The sequence below is a fragment of the Manacus candei genome, unplaced genomic scaffold (genome assembly GCF_025592945.1).
Source record: "Manacus candei isolate 608988 ecotype Guabito, Panama unplaced genomic scaffold, ASM2559294v1 h1tg000057l, whole genome shotgun sequence".
Taxonomy (NCBI): domain Eukaryota; kingdom Metazoa; phylum Chordata; class Aves; order Passeriformes; family Pipridae; genus Manacus; species Manacus candei.
This window is the reverse complement of record NW_026138105.1, coordinates 11,727,250-11,739,415: the sequence shown is the minus strand read 5'-3', so window position 1 is coordinate 11,739,415 and position 12,166 is coordinate 11,727,250. Positions and strand designations below refer to the sequence as shown.

The 12,166-nt window shown below is 46.6% G+C and overlaps 1 long non-coding RNA gene across 1 annotated transcript; it reads left to right on the top strand.

Moving 5' to 3' along the window:
• Positions 1–2,163: 2,163 nt before the first annotated feature.
• LOC127478154 (uncharacterized) lies at positions 2,164–11,923 on the top strand. The gene is made up of 3 exons (XR_007907129.1): positions 2,164–2,762; positions 8,409–8,543; positions 11,800–11,923. It is a non-coding gene; the product is annotated as an uncharacterized LOC127478154 (long non-coding RNA).
• Positions 11,924–12,166: the final 243 nt, after the last annotated feature.

Below are 12,166 nucleotides of genomic sequence, written 5' to 3'. Positions count from 1 at the left end.
CTCTGACTGGGCATCCCTTCCACTTGATTGTAAATATTATGGTGCTATGAAACCTTGAAAATGAAGCACTGGTTTGAAGATGCTGTTACAAAGGACATGAGCAGTGTTTTCCCTCTGAGCTGCTGGGACCTACTCTCATGCCGGCAACTCCACTGCCAGATCATGCAACAGGGACAAAGTTTCTATTCCTGCCAAATCCATGCCATGGAGATGAACTTTGCCTCTTGAAAGCCACGTTCACACTGTGCAGCTCAAGTTAACTGTGCAAAGAAAAGGTGGTGTTTTAGGGAGGGGGAAATCCCCGCCAATGCTAAATCAATGGTGCTTTATTGCCTTCATAAACCTGTCATGCTGCTCACTCCAGGCAAAGGCAATCCACCATTTTGGAGTTATGGAGAACCTGTTTTGTTGGGCTCCTGCTGCTGTTGAAGAGTCAAGTTCATCTCAAGGACACAGATACACAATCAATACCCTGTTTACCAAAACAAAATGTTCTCGTCTGACTGTCTTGCAGTCGTTGGTTATTAAGGTGATTTATTTGTATGAGGTGTTCAGGCTTTTCAAAAGCACTGCAGGTTAATAATAGAATCAAGGAATAGTTTGGGTTGAAAGGGACCTTTAAAGGTCATCTAGTCCAACTGCCCTGCAATGTGCAGGGACATAGTCAGCTAGAACAGATTGCTCAGAACCCCATCCAGCCTGACCTTGAGTGTTCCCAGGGATGGGGCATCTACCACCTCTATTGGTAACCTCTGCCACTGCCTTATCACCCTCATTGTAAAAACTTCTTTCTTGTATCTAGCCCAAACCCATCCTCCTGCTGTTTAAAGCCACTCCCTCCCTTGTCCTGTCACAACAGAACCTGCAAAAATAACCAGAACTGATTATGTCAAACAGTCTGCAATGGCTTCTGTTGAGGAAAGCCAGTGTGCCTGGTCAGGTTACTTGTTATGGGATAATATTCACTGTGCTCTAGCCTCTTCCTCGGGACTGGCTCTCCTTGAGCTGCTCTGATGCAAGCTTGGAAATGTGGAGAAGTTGGTCACTGCACCCCCAGGCAGCACCTGCTCCTCCTTGGTGTGCTGCTCACTCAGCAAAGGAGCAGTTGGTGAGTGCTGGGGTGAACTGGAAAAGAGAAACCTGAGCTTATCCATCACCCCTGTGCTGGGTGCTTCTGCCTTTGCCACAAGCTGGCTCGTGTCCTGCTGCTTCCTAGCCCTTCCCAGCTATATTGAGCCAGGCTGGCTTAGACAGGTGTTGGTGCTCCCCTTGTGGGACACCCCTGGGATCCAACAAAGGGTATAGGTGCTGATTTTTCTGGGGGGTGAGTGTAGGGCAGATGTCTCCATCAGCAAACTGGTAAATTGTGGTGCAGAAAGTGCCTTTGAATGGTAATAATTGCTATGGATCCAGGGACTGGTGACACATCCAACCCATCACAAGCTGCAGTGAAGGCAAAGTGGTACTGGAGGTGATTTAAGGAAAATCGTAGTAATGAGTCTTATAAATGGCCCGTTTTTGTCAGGGAAAGTACATATCAATAACTGCCCTGTCTGTCTCTGCAGGGGAGCAATCGAGATAAATGCCCTGTTAACAATTTCCTCAGACCAGGTGTGATAGGGAATAAAAACTGCAGCACCAGGAGGTGGGTGGCTGAAGATGATTGCTCCCCACAAGCCAGGAAGGAGGCTGTGAGGCTCCAGCAATGGGTCAGTTCTCATCCCCAGCAGCTTTTGGAGAATCTGGCTCTTCTACCAAACATCTCCCAGCCCTGTGGTGCCACCTGGGGCCACCCAGAAGTGTCACCCAGCCATAGAGGGTGAGTGGCATTGCAGGAGTCTGCCTGGCTCCCAGCAGGAGGCCATGCACCCAGAGGAGTGTTAATTAATAGAGCTCTGGCTCTAGTGTACCCGTGACCATGTGAGCAAGGACACAGTACCAGTCTTGCTGCAATTAATATGTATCTGTGAGAATTTAGAGTGCAGGCAGAACACTGATTTAAACACCCTCATTTCCTCCCCCCCCCCGTTGGTCTGGCTTCAAACAGCCTTGTTACAGAAATTAAAATCTGCTTCCTTTACAGGATGCTTTTATTCTCCAGCATTTTTGTCTGCTTTTTCCTAGGGCTGGAAACGAGTCTGTGCTTCGGTTGGTTTGCTGCCTTGTGCCAGTCCAGTCCGTCCAAAGCAGAGCTCTTTGGGAGAGGAAGGTTTCTGGAAGGGGTCTGTCCCCTTTTTCTGTGCTGCTCCATCTCCTTTGCAGGGTCTGTGGGGCTCGGGGCAGTGGCCTGGGGCTCCCCTTTTGTCGGTGCTGCCATGAACAACTGGCAAAAATCATCCCACGTGTCCTGTGATGGCCCTGACTCCACCGGAGATGCTGCTGCCTCATCCTCCTTAACTATCTGGAAGAAGGGGAAGCTAATCTGCTGGATCAATCTATGGATCAGCTTGTCTTCTGGGCTTGAAGCTTTTGTTGTTCCCTATCTCAGCTTCTTCCATCAGCCCATGTGAGTCACAGCTTTTGTGTAATCTGACTGTGGGACCTGTGCCTGTGAGGAAAAAGCATTGTATGTGATGGGACCTTGGGCTGCAGTACTCCAGGGTACTCTAATTGCTTCCTTTCAGTAGCTCTCTCGGAATGCTGTGAACTCCCGAAGCTATCCATGACCACTGGATCTGACTAAAGGATCTGTTTTCCTGCCGGTTGCCTTTATCAGATGTGTCTGCAAGGGGAGTCTTCAGCACAGTTGTTGGATTTCAAAGGTAAGAAGCAAGAAATGAGGAGGAATGCTAGTTTAAAAGGATGGGAGTAAAATAGAAATAAAAGGATGTTTGTTGCCCAAATTGGGTGGATTGGGAATGGATGTGAGTCAGCAGGTAGAGATCTCTTCTTCCCTGTCCTTTCTAGTGCTGTGCTGCTGGCAGATGAGGGCTGTGCAGGGCAAACAGTGCTGCAATCCATCGGCATTCCATGCAGGAATATACATTATTTAGTTGCTATTAATCTGGTTGTTATACAGCTTCTAAGAGCCCTTGGTATCTGCCACTTCCAGGTGATAGGAGTTGTCACCTCGACTTCTTTAAAGCCATCTGAACTGTCACTTCAGAAAAGTCACCCTTTCTGTCATCCCTTGACCTGTTTTGAAAATCTTTTGAGTCCTTGCAAACAACAGCATTGCAACAGGGCTATAATGCATCCTTGGAAAAACAGCCCGGAGCCCTTCACAGATGCTTGCCAGGGAGCAGACTCTGTGCAATATATTCCAATATCTAAGCAACAGCTCAATGTTTTGCCTCTCTGCTTAAGTAGCAGACCTCCTCTGGCCTAAAAGCCTAATCAGTGGAGGGTTATGAAGTGCAAATTGCTGCTGAATGAATTTGCTGCTTTTTTCACTCTGGCTTCCCCTCCCTCCCGTGTTATGACAGTGAAATGACTCATCTTCACCTTAGTATCATGTTTGAGAAAAATGTTCTAATATTTTCTACAGTGTTCATTGTAGAAAAAAACCCCAACAAAACACATGAAATCTGTCTTCTGGCACATTTTCAAGTTCAATTATACAGTGCTATCACCTTTCTCTAACACTCTTCAGGCCAACAAACAATGTGGTTCCGATACCAGCAATTGTTATAAGGCAAAAAGAGAAGCAGGAGGCCTGGTTTGAGCTTACTAAGACTGGACTCCGTGGCTTTGGACTGCAATCAGCTCACTTTTGCCATTAATACCAGCCTGACCTACTTAAATAGGTCATTGTAATTCCTGTGGCCGAATATGTGCTAATGAAAATTCAGCTTTAGGAGCATGAGCCTTGTTGGATGTGTCAGTGTGATGGAGAAAATGGAAGTTGGATAAATGTGGTGAACTGAGCAGGAAATGGTGTGCTATAGAACTCATAAAAATAATTTATAAAGCAGAAGATGAAAGGAAAAGGGAAGGGATTACTGCAAGGTGAGGTTTATGTCTTGTTCTCTCTGCTCATCTGCACCCCTTGGTCATGGACATAGTGGGGATGTTTGGCTCTGAGCAAGTGAGGGAGGGACTGGATTCAGTGTGCGCACCTGAAGTAGCCAAAAGAGCAGCAACAGACAGTAAAACCTGGCTCTTCTCTCTTTAAAATCTAATTTGGGCCCCAAAGCAAAACCCCAGAACTTAATTCCCTGGGAACTGAAGCTGCCAGGTCACTGAGTGAGGCTTTCACAGCTTGCTGGGTGAATAAGGTTCCCATCAGAAATCCTATTGATACAAATTTATTTACAGACAGCCACACTATAGAGAAGTTTTGGATGCTTGTGGAGGAGGAGTAGGAAGATAAAAGTAATAAAGATGTATCTGTGTTTTCCACAGGGAATAATTTCCAAAGCATAGAACTCCTGGGGCCATGCAGGGCCTCCTACCAGGTGAGTGATTTCAGAGAGAAGATGTTTTGTGTTGGGCACAGAGCACACTCAGGCTCTGAGCCCTCTCCATCTCCACCTGCTTCTCAATTCCACTTGAAAACAGAGGAAAAATTCCTTGTAAATGGCCTGTTTTCACCAAATTCTACAAACTCTTCCCAAGGCTCCTTGCCAGGAAGTTGGTTTGTGGGTTTTTTTTTGGTTTTGTTTTGGTTTGGGGTTTTTTTTGGCTTTGTTTTTTTTTTTTCTCGTTTGTTTGTTTGGTTGGTTTTTTTGTTGGGTTAGGTTTTTTTGTAGTAACAATTTCTTTCCTCTTGTAAATGTTCAGTAAATTGTTTCCCCGGCTGGGATGTCAGGAGGTACAGGAGCACATGTTATACAGAAGCACTCCCCAATTGCATCAATAACCTTTTTGTGTCGCTCAGTGAGTCCTAGAAAACTACGGAGTAGCTGTGTGTCTCTGCAGGTTACTTGGCAATCAATTCTCCATCTCTAAAACATCCTAATTTACAGGGAGGATGTGACGAACTCCTTACTCTGCAATAAGAGTTTTTGGGTGTATTAGCATCTCCCCTGTTTTCCCAGTGCAGCTCTGTAGCACTCCTGCTTGGCTTACTCCTCATTGTGTGAGGCAGACAGCATTTTTCTGCAGCCCTGGAAAGGACAGGGAATTTTCTGGGCTGGAAAATAAAACATCCATGAGAGAGGCAGAATATGATGCTGCCCATCACGTACCCATGGCTGGTGTTCCCGTCCCAGTTCTCAGTTTTTCCCTTCCTTGCTGCCCTGGGGCACCTCAGTAATGGGGGGGTTTGTAATGTCAAACTGGACAAAGAGTTTATGGACTCATTTCCAGCATGAAAACAAGCTCTGTTTTGCCCATTACATAAGGGAAAAGCGATTTCAGGCAGAGAGAGGTGAGAAAAAGGTGAGAGATCAGTGTGTCTTTTTCGTGTGGCTGCAGGGAGGGAAAACACAGTTGTGGTGTGTGAGATGCAATGTTAATGTAAGAGCAACCCAAACAGTGAGTGAACATCAATGGAGCTGCATCCTTGTCGGTAACAGAGCCTTTCCCACCCTGTCTGCTGGATTTCTCCTGCTCCTTCCCCTGCCGAGGGGCGATTGTGTTGGGGCTGGTTGTGCCTGTCATTCACCTTTCCACTGCACAGCCGGTTCTTAGAAAACAGTTGGCTTTTCTAACTCTCTTGAGCATTCGAGTGAGTCCAGGAGATGTGGGGATGGGCTGATAATTGGTTTTGGATTGTCTCGGCTGTTAGGTGTTGCTCTGTTTTCTGGTGCTCCTGTCCGTGATGGAGCTATTTGCTCGGCTCCAAAGTGATCCCAAGCACTCTGCTTTTGTGGAAGGCAGAACAGCTCCAGAGATAAATGTGCTGGAAATTACCTGTTCTGGGAAAACGCAATCACAGCAGATTTTCTTCTGGATCCTGTTTGTGAGCAAATATGGAGCCCGAACAGAGATCTGCTCTTGTGGGGGTCCCTTATGCTCACACGAGTCTCCCTGTGCATCTCCAGAGTTGTCATCCCACAGAAACATGGGAGTGCCCTGCAGGACTCTCCCGGTAGGTCAGGGAGGGGGATTTGACTTCACAGCTGTATGACAGAAAAACATCGAGGCGAATTCTCCCTTTCTGTCCAGGAAAGCCAAGGTGTCTGCCTGCTGTATTCCATGAGTAGGAAATCTATTGCTGAGGGACTTTTGCTGAGAGATCCGTGCTTTATGAAATTCTTGCCGGGGGGCAGAGGCAGGCTGGAGAGCTGGAAATGATAACACTGCCTTCTTCTCCTCTGCTGCTTTAATTGTTTGTAATGATTTAATAAGCACCACTAAACAGGGAAGCTGATCCTTCCCTGCAGCAACACAGGCATGTGGCATTTTATTATCTTTTCTAGGGGCTCTGTTTGGAATTTCTTTGCTGTATTTTCTCTGCAGGGGCTTGATACAAAGCCGTGGGAGGTCATCAGGAAAACTTCGGACTTAGTGGTGCCAAGGCTCTGAGTGCTGAATCAGCACCATATCCATGCAACGATCTGGGAAGAAGATAATTTGCAAAAATGGCATAATTTAAAAATGAAATGCTCATGGCTTTGGTACCTTTAGGTGTACAAATGCACACCAGGGAGAGAAAGAGCAAATTAGGCACAAACTCCCAGTATTTGCAGAAGAATGAGTGGAAATAGCTTTCTGTTTAGGCTGGAAATCAGGAGAAACTTTGTGCCCGTCAGAAGGGTGTTGACGTGAAGCAGCTGCCAAGTGACAACAGACAGATGGAGAAGTGAAATCCCAAACTGAAGACTTTAATGTAGAGCTTTTTGGGTGCTTTGGGCTGTAGAAGCAGATCTTGCAAATCCCATGGGTGATGCAGGCAGCTTCCCAGGGGGGCATCCCTGCCCCGTGCCAGGGACCTGCTGCCCTGGTCCCAGACTGTGGTTTGGTTTGTACCTGATGGCTCAGCAGAGCTTGGGGAAACGCCTCTGACTCACTTGAATTTGAAAGGCGTTTGGGTCAAATCGATGCATTTGTTCTCTGAGGGATGGAGTCTGGAATTCTTACTGATTTTGCTTGAACACCGTGGTGTTTCTCTAATCTCTCCCCACCCCCCAAAAAAAAACCCCAGCAGATCCCCTGCTTCTCCCACTCTGTCTTTCCCACAGTTCAGATCCTCAGAGTTTTCCCTTAAACTACAAGAATTGGATATTTGATGGTTTTTTTTGTTGCCTCTTGGTACTGTGCAGCTCAGGGGGAAAGAAACTTCTCCCTCTCTTCATTTTTCTGCAACAAAGCATTTTGTTCCTCTCTCTGAAAGACTAGGAAGAAATGCTTCTTTTAAAGCTAGCAGAGCCAAATTGAATTCCCTTATCGTTTGGAACAAAATAACCAAGTTATTTATGTTAAAATAACTCCAAAATTTTGAAGAGATCTGAGAAAATATTTCTCTTGGTGACTGATTACAAGTGGGTACGGGAACAAACTCTTTGCCATGAACCACTCAAAGAAGTAATTTTTTCCCAAAGAGTAGATGTAATTACATTTTCTGGACAGAAAGAAGAAAGCAATAGTGGACCAAAGGAGCTCCAAGCAAATCTTCATTTGCTGACAGTGACTGAAGTACATGCACATGGTTACAATCAGCTCTGCCAGACAAAACGCTGCTTTTGGATTATTGGGGGTTTTGTCAGAAATCTTTGAAGCATGAATAGTTCCTGGACTCGTCTCTGTTGGCTTCAGCTGTTCCTGCTGTCCATCATATCTTGCTTTTATAAGGCAGCTCTTGTCATTATGCTGTCCTTTAATTCAGATATCTGAGCCTTTTTCTACTTCTAGCCCCAGTATTCAGCGATGGCCTCACAAGCCAAGGCAAGGAGCTGGCAGGTGATAATTTATGGAACTGTCTATAATGGGAAAAACCCAGCCTTCAATTTCTGTCTCCTTAAAAATCTCTGTTGGTGTTTTTTTTTTTCTTCTCCTGCCTCTTGTGGTCTTCATGGCTGGTCTGAATTTAGTGCTTGGAAATGCAATTATATAGATCCCAATTATTTTGAGACAGAATAACTTTGTATATAAAATTAAAGTAATTTAACTGACCGATATTTTGGAGTAACTTTTAATGTTTGGGATTGCTCAGTTAAAACTTTTCTAGGGAGTTTTCATTCCTGCTTCATGACCTTATTGTTATTTATTTAAACAATATGCCCAGCAATCCTTCCCTGGCCCAGAGGGATGGAGGATGAGGCATTGCCCATCATCCTGCTGAGGCTGTAGACCTTTGTTCCTCCAATTTCTTCTGAGTAAAAGACTTGCAGGGCTTAGGAATAAATGGATGCTTTTCCCTTCTCAGTGGGCATTTATCATTCAGGTATGATAAATGGTATTATCACCCTGCAGCAGTGATGTGTGAGAGAAGCAAAGTAACTCATTTATTGCTCATTATACTATAGGACCAATGGCTGAGCTGTTTGTTGTCGTTTCTTCCCTTCTACAAATATGTTTTCTAGCCCAACAGACGTGGATGGAGGGCAGAGGAAGGAGCAGACGTGTTAAAGAAGGGGATCCAGGTGGGAATAATATTTATGGGAAGATCGCCTGCACCTCATCTCTGCTACTGTGTCAGCTGTTGGAGTAGATGGAATGTAAGTAAATGGCTTTTCACTGCTTTTGTTTCCATCCCTGGAAGTGTTCAAGGCCAGGTTGGACAGGGTTTGGAGCAAGCTAATTGGGTGGCAGAGAAGGGAGACAAAGATTGGGGAAGCAATGCCTGGCCTGGTTTAATTGTCATAGTGCCTGTTTGGCTGCCCAGGGCCCCAGCAGCCTGATGAGGTGTCCTGATAGCAGCTGTCCTTCTGCTGGGCCATCCCAGCCCCCTGGGCTGTAAATGTGCTGGATGTGATGGACAGTGAACACAGCCAGATCCTTGTTGTTCCCATCCCACTCAGGACTTATTAATCCCTCCTCTTCCTGCTGTGTCTCCATCCTCTTCGGAGGCAGGGCTGAATCTGAGGGCAACTGGAGATTTGAATTGCTCCTTTTGCAGAGAGAAAAGGAAGGGTTTGCAGTTTCTTGAGGAACTATTTGCAGGAGATGAGGGAAGCTGGCAGGTCTGGGGCTGTTCCTGCTGTAGTCCCCCCTCTTGCTGTAGGAGCTGTGCCCTGGGGCATGTTCACCTTCTACCCCAAAGCCAGCACTTGGGTGACACCATCAGCTCCACTTCATAATGAAATTACAGCAGTTTGACATCCAGACTTGGGGATCTGGAAGCAGTTAGTGCCTGGCCAGCCTCAGAACACAGAAGTTATCTGATTTAGCTGAAATTTCTTTCACTGGGGAATGAGTAAAATTGCCTCGTATTTGCTCAGCGCTAAAAAATCCATCTGAAGCTGATTGCCAGGACTTGCTGCAGCTGCTGGGTGATGGGATAAGCCCCTGCAACAGCAGCACGAAATGGGAGACTGGGAGAGAAATATTAAGAAATGACTCTTCCAACCATTTACAGGCTTTGATGTTCTCATGTTGGCTTAATGCTGTCAAAGGGGTTGATTTTAATGGTTTTAGAGGCACTAACTTGGGCAGTGAAATGCACCTGAGGCAGCAATTGCGTCTCTGGTCTCTGCAAGCTCCCTCATCTTCCTTCATGCTCCTCAGCATTGAAATCTTGCAAGGATCAAGCAAAGCTGGGGCTCTGGGAAGGCTCAGTAGTGACAAGTTTTGGAGAGATTTGAGGCAGGAATTGGAAGCAGCTGCAGTAGATGGTGTAATCTTCATCCTTGTGCTCTTCTGCATGCTGAAACAGCCTGGAGGAGGCAGGGATTCCATAAAACACCTTCTATATCTCCTGTGGGAGGAAAACAAGTGGCAAATGCATTAATTTCTTGGAGTTTCAGGCATGTGTTGGGTGGCTGTGCTGCACCCCAGGGCCAGGCTCTGCTGGTCTTTGCTCTGGCTGGTGCTTCCAAGCTGTCTTCCGTGATATTTATTTACAAACCATCTCTCCAACCAGCCTCCACTTTGCTTTAAAAATTCAGCACCACGTTGGCAGCTGAATGGGTCCCAGAGCTGGGCAGAGGGATTCGAAATGCAATTTGCATCGCGGAGTTGTTACAGGGTGGAAAAGGCCGCGTTCCTCCTGTGCCTGGAGCTGCTAATCTTGTTCTGAACACTGAAAACCTCTCCAGCTTCTCTCATTATACCTAAATTTGATTACTGCTTTGATTTCACACCTCTTTCATGTCGGCTTTTCCTCTCACCTTGGCTGGAAATGTCAGCCCTGAGAAGAGAAATTCTGCTGTGCCTTGGAATCGTTTGCATTGCCCATCCCTGTTCCTAATGCTGCTTCTAATTATCTTGCGAATTTGAGTGTGGAGGGACCTGGGGGGACTTTACAGAGGGGGAAAAAATAAGGCACACAGGCTGAAGTGCAAATGCCGAGTCTGGGTTGCTGCAGTCTGCAGCGTCCTGGGGATTTGGGCTGTGCAAATTAATGCTTTTCCCTGTGAATGGGTGGCTCCTTCTGTGTGTCCCCTGAAATTCCTACGTAAATGGCAATGGGATGTGAATATGTTATCCCAGGTGGTGAACTGAGCGTGATGAACAACACGGTCTGTCCCTGCCCTGTGTCCGAAGGTGACCGGGAGCAGATGTTCCAGCCTGGCATGAGGATGAAACGCTGCCAACATAGAGAAGCATCTCCTGAGCCAGGGGTGTTCAAAGACTTATCACCTCCTTTGCCTTCCCCCCGTGCATCTTTAATGCATCCTTCCTTTAGGAAAGTGGTTGAAATGTCTAAACACCAAAGGGGTTAAAATACTGGGGTGTTTTCAGCTCATCCTTATTATTCCAGAGTGAGTTTGGCTCTTTTTCTGCAGATGAAGACTTACTTGACATTTTTGGCATAACTTTTTTTAAAAAAAAATCCCAGATTTTGCAATCAGCTCTTGAAGGGCCATTTTGGAGAGTGACTGGTGCTTGCTTGGGTGCTTCAGGCTGCTGCAAATTCCCTGTCATTACAACCTGTCACTCCCTGAGCAGCACAAGGCACGGGGAAGAGCGATCAAGGAGGATTCACTGCAGTGCTTCTCTCCCTGAGCTCTGCTTCCTTTGGAGCTGCATTGGGTAGTTGCAAGGGGCTGTTTCAAGGAGATAAATTTATTTCCCACTCCTCAGGAACTGGGGTTGTTGTGTGATGCAGAGAAACATATATGTCTTTGTCTCACCAAGAGCTGAGTATTATTCACATATTTTCCAGTGAGGTTTTGGTTTGCTTGTTCAATGGTTTGCTAAAAAGTAGGTAAAACCGTACAAAAGCATGGAAGATGCAGGTGCTGCTGAACTCCAACAGAGCTTAACGTTGCTGCTGTTTCCCCCAGGAGAGTCCCAGCTCCTCCAGCTCTGTGCTGTAGGGTGGCTGCGTTACTTGTGGAAGCCTCGTGGTGCTCGGGCAACCTCATCCCTTGGGTGCCCCTGGTTGGGTGTCACCTGTGCACCAGGGCTGGTACCAGAGCTGCAGCCACACAAGGTCCCCACAGGGCTGTGTGGGACCCAGTGAGAATCATCTGTTCCCTGCTTTTGATGAAAAGTTGTGACAGGCACCTTGGCGTCAACGAGGTGACGCGTTAATGCTGCGCTGTCAGTGCCCACACACCGTGACTGGAGACAGCTCGGGAGGAGAAGATGAAGGAAAACCAGGATGAAATTCCATGTGCTACTGAATGCCATCAATAACTGCTTGGGAACAAAGTCTGTGAAGGGATTTGGGAGGGCTGGGCAGAAGGGACAGCTCTGAGAAGCGTGTGGTACATTGGTGACGTCCTAATAGTTACCTTTGCGCTGGGATGAAAAAGTATCAGTTTGCATGGCCTGAATATCTGCATCTGGAAATTCTGTGTGTTGCAGGAGCTGTGCTGAGCTTGTCTGGCTCTGAAATATCATCTCTGCACCTTAACCAGGAGGGATACTAGAGTCCCAAACCGACTAACAAAAATCAGTCATAACCCAGGAGCAACCTCAGCAATACATGTCCATGGCAGGTGAGGAGACTGAAAGCTTTCATTAGGTTTGTTTTCTCGGAGAATGAACTCAGCATTAAAAAACCCTCTCTAATCTGCATTAAAATACCTTCCCTCTTGTTTCAGCTCTGACCCAGACTACCAATGTCAAGTGTTTTGTTTTTCTGTGTGGTTGCTGGGGGTAGGTTCGCCCCCAGTAGCTCTCCACTGGTAGGTGCCAATTAGAGATGTACTGGGGGGTTCAGATGTTTTGG